The sequence below is a fragment of the Schistocerca piceifrons genome, chromosome 3, assembly GCF_021461385.2.
Source record: "Schistocerca piceifrons isolate TAMUIC-IGC-003096 chromosome 3, iqSchPice1.1, whole genome shotgun sequence".
Lineage (NCBI taxonomy): Eukaryota > Metazoa > Arthropoda > Insecta > Orthoptera > Acrididae > Schistocerca > Schistocerca piceifrons.
Genome location: NC_060140.1, coordinates 716,823,818 through 716,840,508, shown reverse-complemented (window position 1 = coordinate 716,840,508; position 16,691 = coordinate 716,823,818). Strand labels below are relative to the sequence as shown.

Below are 16,691 nucleotides of genomic sequence, written 5' to 3'. Positions count from 1 at the left end.
CCTTTGTTCTATGCCTACACAACCCCCTTCCAATCCATTCTTACATTTCATTTTCCATTGTTCACAACTCCCCCTGTCTGTGACCAAAATGGCTCACAGGTGCCACATTCCTATCCCCTCATCTCCTGTCTCTCCCTGTCAGCCACAGTTCACCCTTCCCCTATTCTCCTTCCCATTCCTCACATCCTTTCTCCTCTCACCTGTTCCACCCAATACAACCCCTCATCCCAGTTGAGCTGCAGTGTTATCACGATGCAGTCAGCCAGGGCAATACAACTGTGCAGGTGCCTGTGTACTCTGTAGCTCTGAATAAGGATTCATCAGATAGTTGGCATCATTCTCTGTCATTCCCTGTCAACAACTGAGCACCTCAGGTAAGTTCAACACAATAGATCAATAGAGAGATAAATAAATAAAGTACCAGAGAATAAGAAATAGCCTACTGGCTTATGCAGGATAGGTATTTTAAGTGGTGCCTGGTTTACAAGGACAAAATCAATTGTAAAGGTATGGTAGTGAAATAATTGAGAGCATACAGTTTAGAACGTCATAAACTGAAGAAGACTAGTGAGTTACAACAAGTGGATGATAAGAAAAGAATGTTGAAAAATACAGTAGGACCACAGAAAAGACAGATGTGACATGGAAGAAGAGGAAAATGAGAACTTTCACAAACATACCAAAAGCGTTATGGATCCAAGTATAAGTAAAAGTTTGAATTCTTTGGGTGTTTGATGTGAATGAACAAAGGTTGGCCAGAAAGATGTTTTAGTGTGTCATAGAGTTAAAGATAACAAAAAATTAAATAGGAGAATCATACAATATCTGATCCATAACAAACAAAGTATAAAAATTGAATTGACACCCGCAAAAATCAGGTCAAAATGTCAAATCCACAGTGATATCATCCAAGTAACATAAGAAGATAGGAAGTGAAAGAGCATATCTCTGGACAGAGAGGAGAGGATGACAGAAAACCTGAAGTTCTACACAAGCAGAATCAAAATGTCGTGCGTATGAACAACAGCAAACATACTTGTATTGGAGAGGGTGAAGTGTGAAATTGCTGTAATTCAATTTCTATTTAAATTTGGAAGCCTTTCCTCTCTTTCTCTTTCCCTCCAATAAAATGGTACCCTGGAAGGGAAGTAAGAAAGGGGAAAAGATCAGGAATGTTAAAACTGAAGAAGGAAAGGGGACAGTTACTAATACCTGCCCCCACCATAGGACCTTCTCTGCAGGGAGAGGCTACTGATGGGCCATCCTGGAGAATGGAGACTGATAGACATGCTCTCCAAAGCACAAAAAATAGGCTCCAACACCATAGTAGGGGAATCCTAAGAAGAGTTATGAAATGCTCATGCTAACTTCAGCCCGACATTTAAATCTGGGTAAAAATGAAGTGACTCATTAGATGCTCCATTTAGCCAACAAATCTACTATATTATGCAGTTGATAAAACCAAATATAGGCCCATCCACTTAACTTATATTTAAAACAATAAAGGAAATTCCTGTATGGAACAATACATAAAATAAAGGAACAATGGCCACTCACATGTAGCGATACAGGACACTAATGTGTAGTGCATAACTACATATAACAGAAAAGAGTGGCTAAACACCATCTAAAGTATAAAAATCTATAATACTACTCAGAAAATCAAAAAAGTTCAAATTTATTTTGCACAATGAATTAGTGTACCACCCTCTCCCAAATAGGACATACCCCAACTTAATAAACTACAACATATTAAATCCCACTATAAACAGAAAAAGACACTCAATAAGCTTAATTTAAAATCTTGTCAGGAATTGCAAACTCGATCAGAATTACGTCTCCCACCTTGCATTGTGTTGGACTACCATGTTCACAACTTTTCTTCTATTTTTCTCCCTTTTTAAGTAATCAATCCTAATGTTTATGGCCTTTACCTATGTGTCAGCCATATCCAGAGGCAAATCTTTCTTTCTTTCACATCCTTCAGTAGCATTACGTCTCAAAAGCCTTGATTGCCTTCTTTTTGAGTTTTCCCATGGTCCATGATACACTACCATACAATGCTGTGCTCCAAATGTAAATTCTCAAATATTTATTTCTCAAATTAAGGCATGTGCCTGGTATTAACATACTGCATTTGACCCCTTGCTTTGGCCATCATGTGGTATTTTGCTCCCATGGTAGCAGAATTCCTTAATTTTGTCTACTTCATGGTGACCAATTTTTATATTAAGCGTCACTAATTCATTTCTACTACTCGTTACTTTTCCCTTTCTTTGGTTTACTCTCAGTTCATATCTGTACTCAGTATACTTTTCATTTTATTTGGCTGGTCCTTTAATTATTCTTCACTTTCACTGCAGATACCAAATGTCATCAGCAAATTTTATCATTGATATCCTTCCACCCCAAATTTTGATCCCATTCTTGAAGCTTTGTTTTATTTCTGTCATTCATACTGAACAGCAGGGGTGAAATGTTCATCTGAGCCTTGCACCTTTTTTGAACTGAGTGCTTCATTCTTAGTCTTCTATTCTTATCTTTCTTTCCAGGTTCTTGTACATATTGTATATTGCGCATCTTTCCCTGTAGCTAACTCCTATTTTTCTCAGAACTTTGAACATCTTTCACCATTTTACATTGTCAAATGCTTGTTCTCGGTGACAAATTCTGTGAATGTGTCTTGATTTTCCTTAAGCCTTGTTTCCATTATCAGGCACAATGTCAGATCAGCATCTATGCTGCATTTGTGTTCCCAAATGCCAAACTGATCATCATATGATAGATGCTCAATTTTCTTCTCCATTCTTCTGTGTGTTAATCTTATCAGCAACTTGCGTGAGATGTTAAGCTGATTGTGTGGTAGTTCTCACACTTACCTGGAATTCTTGTCTTCAGGATTGTGTAAATAATATTTTTATGACACTCAGTGGTGTAAGTCTCCTGTATCATAGATTCTACACACTGATTTGGATAGTCATTTGGTTGTTACTTTTCCCAATTATTTTAGAAAGTATGAAGAGATGCTACTATTCTTTCACCTTTATTGATTCCAAGTCTTCCAGGGCTCTGTCAGATTCTAATTTGAATCGTACATCCTATACTGGTTTTCTTTCTTGAATCTTTTGTCAATAGCAGGTGCAGTCCATTCTGTGAAAAGGCAGAAAACTCAGAAAAAGATGTAAGTGTGATCTCTTTTTCATTGCTGCTGCATAAAAAATAGTCACCTTTTCTTCCTAATGTATATTAAATTTTACTAAAATCAGTGTTGTTGTTGTTGTGGTCTTCAGTCCTGAGACTGGTTTGATGCAGCTCTCCATGCTACTCTATCCTGTGCAAGCTTCTTCATCTCCCAGTACCTACTGCAACCTACATCCTTCTGAATCTGCTTAGTGTATTGATCTCTTGGTCTCCCTCTACGATTTTTACCCTCCACGCTGCCCTCCAATGCTAAATTTGTGATCCCTTGATGCCTCAAAACATGTCCTACCAACCAATCCCTTCTTCTAGTCAAGTTGTGCCACAAACTTCTCTTCTCCCCAATCCTATTCAATACCTCCTCATTAGTTACGTGATCTATCTTCAGCATTCTTCTGTAGCACCACATTTCGAAAGCTTCTATTCTCTTCTTGTCCAAACTGGTTATCGTCCATGTTTCACTTCCATATATGGCTACACTCCATACAAATACTTTCAGAAACGACTTCCTGACACTTAAATCTATACTAGATGTTAACAAATTTCTCTTCTTCAGAAACGCTTTCTTTGCCATTGCCGGTCTACATTTTATATCCTCTCTACTTCGACCATCATCAGTTATTTTACTCCCTAAATAGCAAAACTCCTTTACTACTTTAAGTGTCTCATTTCCTAATCTAATCCCCTCAGCATCACCTGATTTAATTTGACTACATTCCATTATCCTCGTTTTGCTTTTGTTGATGTTCATCTTATATCCTCCTTTCAAGACACTGTCCATTCCATTCAACTGCTCTTTCAAGTCCTTTGCTGTCTCTGACAGAATTACAATGTCAAAATCAGTGTTACTAATTAAAAAGTCTTATTCCATTTGTGATAACTTCCTGTAATCAATCCAGAAAAACAATTAACAATAAATTATTGTTAACAAAATAACAGTATCTGTGCAGTATTGTGGAGCTAATCCTCCCAATATCTTCAGGCTGTACATCAAGTGCAATAGTGGTCAGTCTGTGATACACAGCAGATGAACTCCAGACAGCCATGACACTTGCTAAATAATAGTCCATTAAAGCAAAGCATACCCAAACTTGAGATTATCTTTGATTGCAGCTGCAGCATGAGTACAAATGCTAGTGTCACTATTGATGCTAATACAGTCCTATAATTTTTCCAAATTGACACCCATTTCTTCTTCTCCTGTGTCATCGGGCATTTCCTCCCCTTGTAGAGGCCTTCAGTGTACACTTACCACCCATCTGCTCACATCTTTGCCTTTGATAATGGAGTTACCTTTGGGCTCTTGGTATTGACATCCATGTTGTTAACTACAGTTAAGGTTACTTTCCACCAATGTGCTCACATCTTTGCCTTTGATAATGGAGTTACCATTGGACTCTTGATGTTGACATCCATGTTGTTAATTTTAGTTAACGTTATTTTGACTTTTCTATATGCTGAATAAATTTTCATGATGACCATTTCTGTTTCAGTTTCTTCACATTTTCTTTCTTTCATTTATCAGATAAATTATTTCTTCTGTTAGATTTCTTCAGGGCTACCTTCCTTATATCCATGTTTGTCTGTCCAACTTCTGTGATTTTTGTTTTTAGAGATGTCCATTTCTCTTCACCTGAAACGTCTGCTGTGGTAATCATTATTGCTTTATAGAATATCAGACACATCTTATCACTCCTCAGTACTTTAGTACCACACTTTTTTGCACATTGATTCTTCTGGATGATTTTCTTAAATTTCAGTCTACTCTTCATCACTACTGAATTGTGATCAGAGTCTATATCTGCTTCTAGATATATCTTAAAATCCAGTACCTGATTTCAGAATCTCTGGCTGACTGTGATGTAATCCACTTCTTATCTTTCCATGCCTCCAGGCCTTTTCCAAGTATAACTCTTCCTCTTATAGTTCTTGAACACTGTATTGAAATTTATTGCAGATGTCAATTAATTTGTATCCTGTCTCATTCCTACTGCTACTGAGCCCTTATACCCGCATAACTCCATTTTCTATTCCTTCTTTAATTACAATGTCCTAGTGCCCCGTGTTTATTAGATTGTCACCTCCTTTTACACACTGAATTATGCATCAGTATCATCGTACACTTTCTATATCCTTTCATCTTTTGCTTGTGAGGTCAGTATGTATACCTGGCCTATTGTTCTGCATGTTTGTTTGCTGTTAATTCTAATGAGAACAACTCTACCACTGAACTGTTCACAGTAACTCACCCTCAACATGTCCAGTGGTAGAAAGTGTTGGTAGGAAAATAATGGCTGCAGTAGGCTAATACACTGGGTAACAAAAGTCAGGGCATAGTGATATGCGCATGTGCAGATGGTGGTAGTATCACATATACTGGTACTAGCTATAAAAGAGCTGGGCATTGGCAGAGTTGTCATTTGTACTCTTGTGTTTCATGTGAACAGGTTTCCAGCATGATTATGGCTGCATGATGCGAATTAACAGAATTTGAATGCAGAATGGTAGTTTGAGCCAAATGCATAGAATATTCAATTTTGAAAATTGTTAGGGAATTCAGTATTCTGAGATCCACAGTGTCAAGAGTGTGCTGAGAATACCATATTTCCAGCACTGCCTCTCACCACAAACAATGAGGTAGCCGAAGGCCTTCACTTAATGACCAAGAACAGCAGAATGTGCATAAGAGTTTTCAGTGCTAACAAACATCACTGCATGAAACAAAGGCAGAAATCAATGTGCAACATACAATGAACTTATATGTTGGACAGTGCAGTGAAATTTTCATTAATGAACTGTGGTAGCAAATGACTTAAGCAAGTGCCTTTGCCAAGAGCATGAAATCATCTGCAGTGCCTCTCCTGGGCTCCTGATCATTTCTGTTGGACAGCAGACAACTGGGAAACCATGGCCTGGTCAGCTGAGTCCTGATCTCAGATTGTAAGAACTGATGGTAGGGTTCAAGTGTAGTGCAGACACCACAAAGTCATGTACCCAAGTTGTCAACAGGGCATTATGCAAGCTGTTGGTGGCTCCATAATGGTGTGTGCTGTGTTTACATGGATTGGTCCAACTGAACCAATTGTTGACTGGAAATGGTTATGTTTTGATACTTCGAGACTGTTTGCAGCCTTTCATGGACTTCAAGTCCCAAAACAGTAATGGAAATTTTAAAGATGACAATGCACCATGTTGCCAGACCACAATTCTTTGTAACTAATTTGAAGAATATTCTGGACAGTTTCAGTGAATGATTTGGCCACCCATCTAACATTTATGGGAAGTAATCAAGGGGTCAGTTTGTGCACAAATTGTTCACCAGGAACACTTTTGCATTTTTGGGTGGCTATAGATGAAATATGGCACAATATTTCTGCAGGAGACTTCCAATGACTTGTTGAGTTCATGCCACATCAAGTTGCTGCACTACATCTGGAAAAAAGGAAGCCCAACACTATATTAGGAGGTATCCCCTAACTTCTGTCATCTCAGTTTATGTCAAGACGGGGGAAATCTTCAATCTGATGATAAATGTTATAGCTCTTCCTCCAGAATGGGTACCTTAGACTGGCAGTGGCCAGGAAAACGTTTCTGAAAAAGAGAAATTTGTTAACATCGAGTATAGATTTAAGTGTCAGGAAGTCATTTCTGAAAGTATTTCTATGGAGTGTAGCCATTTATGGAAGTGAAACATGGACAATAAATAGTTTAGACAAGAAGAGAATAGAAGCTTTCAAAATGTGGTGCTACAGAAGAATGCTGAAGATTAGACGGGTAGATCACATAACTAATGAGGAGGTATTGAACAGAATTGGGGAGAAGAGGAGTTTGTGGCACAACTTGACTAGAAGAAGGGATCGGTTGATAGGACATGTTCTGAGGCATCAAGGGATCACCAGTTTAGTATTGGAGGGCAGCGTGGAGGGTAAAAATTGTAGAGGGAGACCACGAGATGAATACACTAAGCAGATTCAGAAGGATGTAGTCTGAAGTATGTACTGGGAGATGAAGCAGCTTTCACAGGATAGAGTAGCGTGGAGAGCTGCATCAAACCAGTCTCAGGACTGAAGACCACAACAACAACAACAACAACAACAGGCTAACAAATGTGGAAACAAAATGGAAAGCACTTTGATACAGAGAATGATGTATCTGTGCTGTAAATACATAGTGCGTGTGAGCGGGACTATAAAGACTTATAATGTGGACAGTATCCCAGTACCAATAAATCTGGAGGCAATATACTACAAGGCGAAGCACAGCATGGTGTTTCTGCTGAAAACTAGTTACCTCCAGGCAGAAACAGTCACACTGCAAGATCAATCCTTTGCTCAAATATAGTGGCTAATTAATAAAATGGAAAAGTCAACCATATGAGAGCAAAGTATTCCTCTAAGGACTGGAACAATGTGCACAACAAAGTGTTAGGAAGTGATATAAGATCACCCTGGTACAAAATAGTTAACAAAACAATATCAGTGAAAGAAAAGCTTCACAAAATATGTTTGTTTGTTAGAGTGTAACCTTGCTGGTACCCTGCCACGCAGACATGTCTGTGGAGAGAACAACATCATAGGAAAATGATGCAGAAATAGAATCTGGTTGTCCTGTCCTGACATGAGACAGAAGAAGTGTATTAGAACTTAAGGGAGATTCAGGTCAATTTGGAATATCCAAGTGGTTAGGAGCAAATACAGTGATGGCTGGTGATTGTTTTGGTCAGTGGTGAACACTGCCACAGGAAAACTATGACAGTTGCGGATTTTGGGACTCGATAAGGAGACAATGGTCTGAATGTCACTTGTTCATAGCATTCTGACTAACTATTGTACTGAAGGATATTTGTAAGCAATTGCAAAAGCAAGGGATTTGACTGTTAGTATAACATAAGTTAGTGTCCAAGTCTGTAGGATGAGAGCTAACAGAAGTAGCAATCACTTGCAGCATTATAAAGTACAAACATTTGAGAGCAGGATTCCAAGTGAGAAAACAGACTTGAATCAAAGCTTACCTGAGGCTGGGTTTGAGCGACATGAAGTTGGCGTCCAAATGATCTGACTGAGAACTCTCCTTAATATGAAAATCTGTAGTTTTTAAAGGATTGTGGTGGTTCATGGTTTCTTCCTATCTTTAACTGGCATGCCAATCCACCATCACTTTACAGACATTGGCCAATCTGATTTGTGGCTTTGCACCTCCAAGGTGCTTTTCACCAACAACATGGCTTCTCCTACTCTGAAGACATGGATGTTCCTGGCCTGGTTTGTGTACCAACAAACTCCATGTTTGATAAAAACAGTGTTCAGCTGAAAGCTAAATGTCACTTCCCTTCCTAGTATGGCTAATAAGTGTTGTACATCACTTTGGCCCACTGTAAGGGTGGAGGGTGTAGACTTCTATCTTGAGAATAGGGACTGCTGTTCTAGCAGTTATACTGATTTCCCATCTCACTCCAACCTGCGTATATCGAGTGATGTTGCTGTTCTTAGGAGCAAGGATACTGCTTGCTGCGTATACTAAGATGTGCCTATTTGCAACCACTGTCTAATCTCACACCTTACAACAGCATCTAGATGATTTATAAAGTTATCATTTACTTCTATGATCTGAAAATCCTAATCTGTGGCAGTTGCCCAGAGTGTTTCCAGTTCACATATGCCTTCTATTACTGTTTATTTCAAGTAACCTAAACGCTACTACTTGCAACTGCACTCTGCATTTTGTCTCTGATTTCCTGTGTTGGAGGACCCTCACTGGCTTCTAACAACTTCAAACTTAGCTATGCGTAAGTCAGTGAGTCATCAATAGATGATATGGCTTTGACTTGCAGAACAACAAGACAGCACATCGCACTAACATTGGTGTTAATCTAATGAGAACTACCATCCTACAACAAAGAAAAATATATCACAACCAAGACACAGCTACTACTGAAGGACACTTAACTAGGCAAAAAGTGTACAAACTACTTCCCAGCGCTGGAACTTATGAAAATATGAGATTGAAAAAAATGAAAGAAGAAGAAAATGAAGAGAAGAGATAGAAGTAAGAAATGCTTCTATTGCAGTATCTGTCTGGTTGGCTGCTGCTGGTGGCTTCCCGCAATGGATTTGATGGTCTTGTCCTTGTTGATGGACACAGTATGTAGAAATACATGCTGTGTGGGGAAAAAATGAAGCATGTGTGGCGTACGATGTAGCTGTGTCTGGTCACTTTCCTAAGTGAATGTGTTTTATCACATACCCATTGGCAATGATAGTTTTCAATAACCATTCACTGATATTGGGAAGAGGCAAATGACTTTGTTTTCATGCCAAACCATTACTGAGAAGGAAACTAATAACAAAAGAACAGCAGGGCAGTATACTATATTTAGGTGTGTATTTTAAGCTAATAAATAACAATGATATGGAAGCAGTAGACTGCTACTCACCCGGTAGAGAAGGCACTCAGTTGCAGACAGGCACAGTGTAAAAGTAGGCAATATATATTCATCTATCAGACAAAGTCCTCCATCAGATGCAGAAAATACACACATTTACACAAGCAGAACTCACTCACACATGTGGCTACTATTACCTCCAGGCACTAAGGGCTGACTGTGGACATTTGGAAGTTAGGAGACAACATCCTGGAGGAAGTAAAGCTATGAGGATCTGTCAAAAGAGGTGATTGGGTAGCTCAGTCAGTAGAGCACTTGGCCATGAAAGAAAGTTCCCAGAGTCATGTCTTGATCCAGCATACAGTTTTAATCTGCCAGGAAGATTCAATTCAGCACACACTACACTGCAGAGGGAAGATTCATTCTGGAAACAATCCGTAGGCTGTGGCTTCCAGGAGTGCTAGTGTTCCATGATAAGCTGTAGAACTTCTTTGAAGTTTGCTAGGTAGGAGATGAAATAATGTCTGAAGTAAATCTGCAATGACGGGTCATGAATCATGCTGGGGTAGCTCAGTTGATAGAGCACTTGCCTTGCCTGTGAAAGATAAAGTTCCCAGGTTGGAATTTCAGACTGTCACGCCATTTTGATCTGCCAGGAAGTTTTGAATTAGCACACATTCTGCTGCAGAGTGAAAATTTTTTTCTGCACATAATTTTAATATTTTAACTCTCTCTCTCTCTCTCTCTCTCTCTCTCTCTCTCTCTCTCTCTCTCTTTCTCTTTTACAGTTCTGGATGTGTTAATGATTGCCTCTAATCTAATGGGTCTGGTGTTATGCCTTTAGTACTTTAGTATTTACAATATGTTCTCCAAACTTTACCTCTTCTCTTCCAAATTGTGCTTTGTATAATTGTAAAATGATCCCTTGAGAATGCAAAATAATTAATAACTTATTTAGTGTATAACTATATTATTCCCAATTTTTAAAAATTATAACTACATCACACGTCATTTATATAGAGCTTAGCCCATCACTTGAATGCATATTCCAACTGAAACATTTACTAATGAAACTCTCAAACACTTAAACTCAAAATTGCAAACCTCTTCCTTCAAATAAAACTGCTGTGTACTTCTGAGGACCCAGTTTATTTATTTATTTATTCCATTTTTTGACATCACCTGCCAATAATGTGTTATTAGGTGGCTCATTATAATATATTTTTCTCCTGACAATCTAGCTAATAGATAATCTATTATAAGTGGTTTATCCCTCTCAGTTTCAATCATTTTATTGAAAGTCATTATGTCTAATGCCAAATGATGTGATCAATCTGGTTTTTTAAGCTCCATGTATGGAGTGTTCTAACAGCTGACAAAGCCCTAATAATATTCCATCTCTTCATTCATCCAATCTTGGCTTTTTCAGTCTCCTTAACTGCTACTAGAAGTGAATATAGGTTAATGCAGAATGGCTTGTGTTTTTTAATTATTGATTTATGAGGAAAACTTTTATTACACCAGGTCATAGAGAAAAAGATATTCCCAGTATCATTAAGAATTGATGCTTTGTCTCTTGGTTTAAATATATTGCCTTAAAAAGTCATGTGACTTTTATAAACCCGCTTGATGTTGGATGGTACACTTACTACCACTCAACAGTGATGTGTCTATGATCAGTCTTCTGGCTGGACTGTGTGACGTCATAGCAGGTTCCACTTGCTTGCCATGATTACCATGAAGAAAATTCACTCTTCCATCATTTAACTCTATCAGAACTTTATTTACTGATAACCAACCAGATTCTAATAAAATAGGAACATTAAGCCCTTAACTAGAAACAAGTGGTACTATATATATATCAGGACTTAACATCACAAGATTTTTGCTTTAACATATTTCCCTACTGTTCTTATAATTCCAATATCTTCAACTCCTGAAATTGACATTACAGGAAGATTACTTATCATCCCACTTCTCAACAAAGTTTTGGACAGTAATTCTTCCATTACTTCTGAAGTTGAAGATAATGATGTTTGTGATCTATTCTGTAGACCCAACATACTAAAGGTTTAAAATTCTCTGTATTAACTTCCTCCTTTTCTTTTAATACAAGTAGTTAATCACTTAATTTACTATTTTCATCAAATTTGATGAACAAAACTCATTATTATATAGTCAGTATAGTTTCACATCTGAGAATCAAACCTTACTCCAAAAAGCTCAGAGCCTTCCCTTTGCACATTATTGCTGTTATGAAAACTTTGTTTGATCTTCCTGTACTTTCTGAGTTGTTTCTTCAGTACAATATCTATCTTGGGATCTCTCTGTACTTTCTCAAATTGCTCATTTATTGATAGCTTCCAACAAGCAGAACCACACACAAGAAAGAAACTGAAGATTTTTTTAGGAGAAATGGAGTACACAGTATCATCAGCAGCAGAAACAGCATCATCAGTATCGTAAAATCTGTGCCATCAGTTGCAGAACCAACAGCTAAAACATCACTGACACACACATCAGAAGCAGTAGATGTCCCTCAGTTAGCAGAAACAACAGTAGAAGTTAATAGAAGAATCACTAGGAGCACAAAATCCACAATGATTTTTGGTGTCCTGCCTGAAGATGAATCCAGATTTAACACAAGTAAGAGCACAAACTGATGCATCTTCCAATGTCTCCCCATTCAATGTGACTGTGCCCAGGAGAAACACCGAGTAAAAGCTTTTCACCCATAAAAAGTATCAGAGTTTTGTGTTTCTTCAAGAATCTACATAGCATAAGAAACAAAGGTTTAAACTTACAAATATTCTTACAAAACTACTCAAATCAGTAAATTTGTTTTGTGTAGCTGTAGATTTGCTCATCGACAATAACTTTGCTTAATTTCCATAGAAGGCCATCTCTATGGTAATCATTTCCGCCAAAATCACAAAAACAGATGTGGCAGTCTAATTATTTCCAGAGAGAGAGTGTAGAATATACCCAAACTTTAAACCAAATGACTGAATTATGAAAAAAATTTGAACATTTGTAGTAGAGATCACTTAAACGATTCATACTGTGCCTGCTCTATGGGTTATGTATCCCTTCGGTATTCACACTTAGGTTTTTTGTTTGTGTTCTCGGTTGAAGTGGCATGGGGGAACAGTTTTATGGAATTATTGTAAGTAATTCCACACAATATATGTTTCCACTTCCTGTTTTTATTGTGTCTTACCAGCTTTATGATTCTGGTGACTTTCAGTGTCTGGTTGTGCTGGTTTTTGGTATTTTTCTAGGTATCCCTTGTTACTCTTTTGACACAGAGCTTTGTTCCATGACAACATTGGGGTGAGGATGTCATCAGATGGTTAAGTGATTTACTTTGTTGGTAATGTCCTGCTCTCATATTTATTTTATTTTAGAAGTTTTAATTGTATAGGTCCATATCTGACACTTTTTAAAAGTAACTTGAGACATTCCCTCGCATCTGCCACTCACCCACCCTCACTCCCACTCCCCCCACCCATTGTTTTGTAATACAATATTTCCATTATTACTGTTTACACCAGATCATGGAACTTTAAGTGTTCCAAAACCAGTCACACATGCTATAAAATATTGTTGATTCAGCAACTGTTGTGGGGTTTCTCCATTTTACCAAATGGTCTTGTGTACTTATGGCTGCACCTAAAGAAGAACCCTTTGTAGTAGAGAGTAAGTTCATAAAGCTTTTAGCTGTACACTTCTGCTAATCAACTGATGCTAAGTAAAGATAGCTAAGTTTCTGCTTTCTGGTCTTAGATGGGCCCAATCACCCACCATATCGTACTTAGCCAGTGGCGTAATTGGATGTGGTATGAAGGGACATGTGGTCAGTACACCTCTCTCCCTGTTAATGTCAGGTTTATTGACCTTGTAAACCTTACTAACTGGTTAAATAGCTGCTCAGTTGGCATTACAAGGCTTAGTGCATCCTACATCAGTCTTCCCACTGAGGAAAAATCTATGGCAGTACTGGAAATTGAACCCAGATCCACCAACTGGCAGTCAGCCACTCATCTACAGAGGCAGATGGTAACCTGATGGTACCAATTTTATACCAATAATAATATTATACCCATACTGAAATATAAGTACCAAAACTAAAATGCTATATCATGGGAAGTTCGAATCGCAGACCTACAATGCTGACAGCTCTTATTGATAGTTTCTTCCTTAATGTTGACATTCAGCATCCTGAACATTAAACAATTCTTCCAATATCTGATAATAACAGTTTGTTACTGAATATGGCTGTGTCAAACACAAATAAGTACATAAATTTCAAATTTATTTTCTCCTCGTAACTATTGCTTATGACTTCTTACACAATGATAAGGAGAGGTGGGCTACAGAGTGGTGTGGCAACTGTTTTCAGCATAGGAAAGCTGTACAGGAACAGAAGTGAACCAGCTAACACAATGAACAGAAAATTTACTTTACTTGTATTTCTCCAAGCATATGAGGACTCATTACAAATAATGTAGCTACAAACAGGGTCCAGCTATCTCAATGTCAAATAGGATAAGCCTTGCTGTAGTAAGACATGAATGATGGAGTGTGAGACACAACTCATAGTGAAATGCCTTCAGCTGGAAGTGGGCTAAGTGACTGCTGCCGGCCGTCCTATTATTGCAGCACCAGAGAGCACTCATAGTAGGTGTGGTCCATCATATCCCATACAACCAATATCAATTTCAAACAGAAATCTGCCATTCCTTTACCAACATTGATACGCTGTGTGGTGGTATAGGTAATCGAATGACAATGGGGTGGGAGGGCTGGGTACAGGTGACAATGAGGAGATGGGAGCCAAAACTAAGGCTGATGCCGAGCTCCTGCCCTTACACTAGTATACACCCTGAGCATGCCTGGAAACACCACAAGAAAAACTGGACAGAGGGTGCACACCCACATCCAGAGGTGGAGCAGCAAATGAAGACAGAGGCATTTCAATGACTGCAGAGGGCCCAAGGTGGTACATGGGACAGCCACTAGGAAGAGCAGCCCATCCTCAGACAAGGGTGGCTGTTGAGATGGCGATGACCATGATAGGGCATCAACTTCCATCAGCTCCGGAACCGACGCTCATCAACTTCCATCAGCTCCGCAACCGACGCTATTGGCGCAGGGGCCATGGGAGTCTGTCCAGGCAGGCATGGAATCTGGAAGCACAAAGCCTGCAGCAGGATCATGCAATTTATGTGAAAGAGTTTGACTTGGGTGGCATCTCAGCAATCCCCTTGGCCCCTGCAGGAAAAACATAGAACATCCAATAAAACATACAATGGTGACTCGCTTTCAGTGCCTCCATCCACAATACAATCCATGAAAGACCAACTCATTAGTGTGACACTTTGCCTGTCTGGGCAAGTGCAGCAACTGAAGCAAGGTGTGGTGGCACTATCCACGTAATAACTCCACTGCTGAGTGTCCGTCGCATGGCTGGGAGTGGTAGGAAGACAAGAATGGCAACAGAGCTTGATCTTGTGGTTGGAGGTTTGAAGTTTGTCTATCTTTTGCTTAAATGTCCATAAAAAGCATTCAGCTTGGGTGTTGTATTGCTGGTGGTATGGTGCACTCATGATGTGGTTTATGTTGGAGGCAGTGCAAAATTGTTTAAACTCGACAGCAACAAATTGATGTCCCTTATCTCTCACAGTCGCTTCAGGCAGTCCCTAGAGGCAAAAGATCGACAACAAGGTGTGGATTCTAAAATGATCTGTAGTGGAGTGCATAGGAACCAAGAAAGGAAATTTTCTGAAAGCATCAACAGTGATGATCCAATGTGTATTCCAGTAAGGATCCATAAAATGCAAGTGTAAACATTGCCAAGGTGCTTGATCTTTGAGCCATTCAGAGAACTGGTGAGGTGAAGCTGACTGATGGTCAGCACAGGCTAGGCACTGAGAAGTCATCTGTTCAGTTTGTGTGTTAGAACTGTGCCAAGTACAATGATGTAGCACCAGCTCTTTGGTGTGCCCCAATGACTTTGATGTAGCAAACAAAGCACATTAGGCTGGAGAGCCTGGGGAATCACAACACATGACTGCTCAATATTGCTGTGAAACAAAAAGACACCTTGCTGAACTGCAAGGCCACGTCAATAGACAAAATATCAGTGAACCACAGAGCTACAAATCTGTCTGGCTGAGCATGGATGACCAGTGTGGATATATCACAACAGAATCTTCAAATCAGAAGCCACTGCTGTGGCTTGGGTAATTTTCTGGTAAGGAGAAAGATATGCAAAATATCTGTGTCTTGTGCATCAGTGTAGCAACAACAGGCAGAGAAATCATCGAGTGTCAAATCTGGTCCAATAGTGAGGTGTGAAAGGGCATCTGCACTGGCGTGCTAAGAAATGGGCCAATACACAATCTTATATTGGTAATTTCACAAAAGAAGAGCCCACCATTGCAGCATCTGTGCTGTGTGAATTGAAACTGGCTGCGAAGGGTTAAACAAAGATTATACAGGTTTACAGTCAATAACCAACAAAAAGTTTCCACCAAACAGATACTGGTGAAACTTTGTGACACCATAGACAACGGTGAGAGCCTCCTTTTCAATTTCAAATAATTACATTGAAGTTTGTTCAACAACTTTGAAGCAAAGGCAATCAGCCTGTCAACAGAACCAAATTTGTGCAACAAAACTACACTGATGCTGTAAGAGGAAGCATCCACAACCAAGACCACAGGTTTGGCTGGGTCAAATGAACAAGAGATTGATCACTAAGTGAAACATTAAACTTAATCAGATGTAACACATAAGCTTCTGTAACACAGATTGCAATACCCACATATTGTGTGGGTGTGGAACGTCACGGACAGCAAGCAAATGTGTTTGCAGTGGATGAACATCCAGGCTATAAATGACATGTCCTAATTAATGAAATTAAGAGTGAAAAAAATATACATTAATCTTTCAAACAATGGAAAATCCAGGATGGAATGTAACAATATTGTGAAAAGGAAAGTTGCTACTCACCATATAGCAGAGATGCTTAGTCACTGATAGGCACAACAAAAAGACTGTCACAAATAAAACTTTCGGTCAGTAAGGCCTTCATCAAAATAGACAA

The 16,691-nt window shown here is 38.9% G+C and overlaps 1 protein-coding gene across 1 annotated transcript in view; it reads left to right on the top strand.

The window, feature by feature from the left end:
* LOC124788990 (cytosolic carboxypeptidase Nna1) overlaps positions 1-16,691 on the top strand; it is a 580,471-nt gene that overhangs the window by 389,358 nt on the left and 174,422 nt on the right. The window lies entirely within an intron of this gene.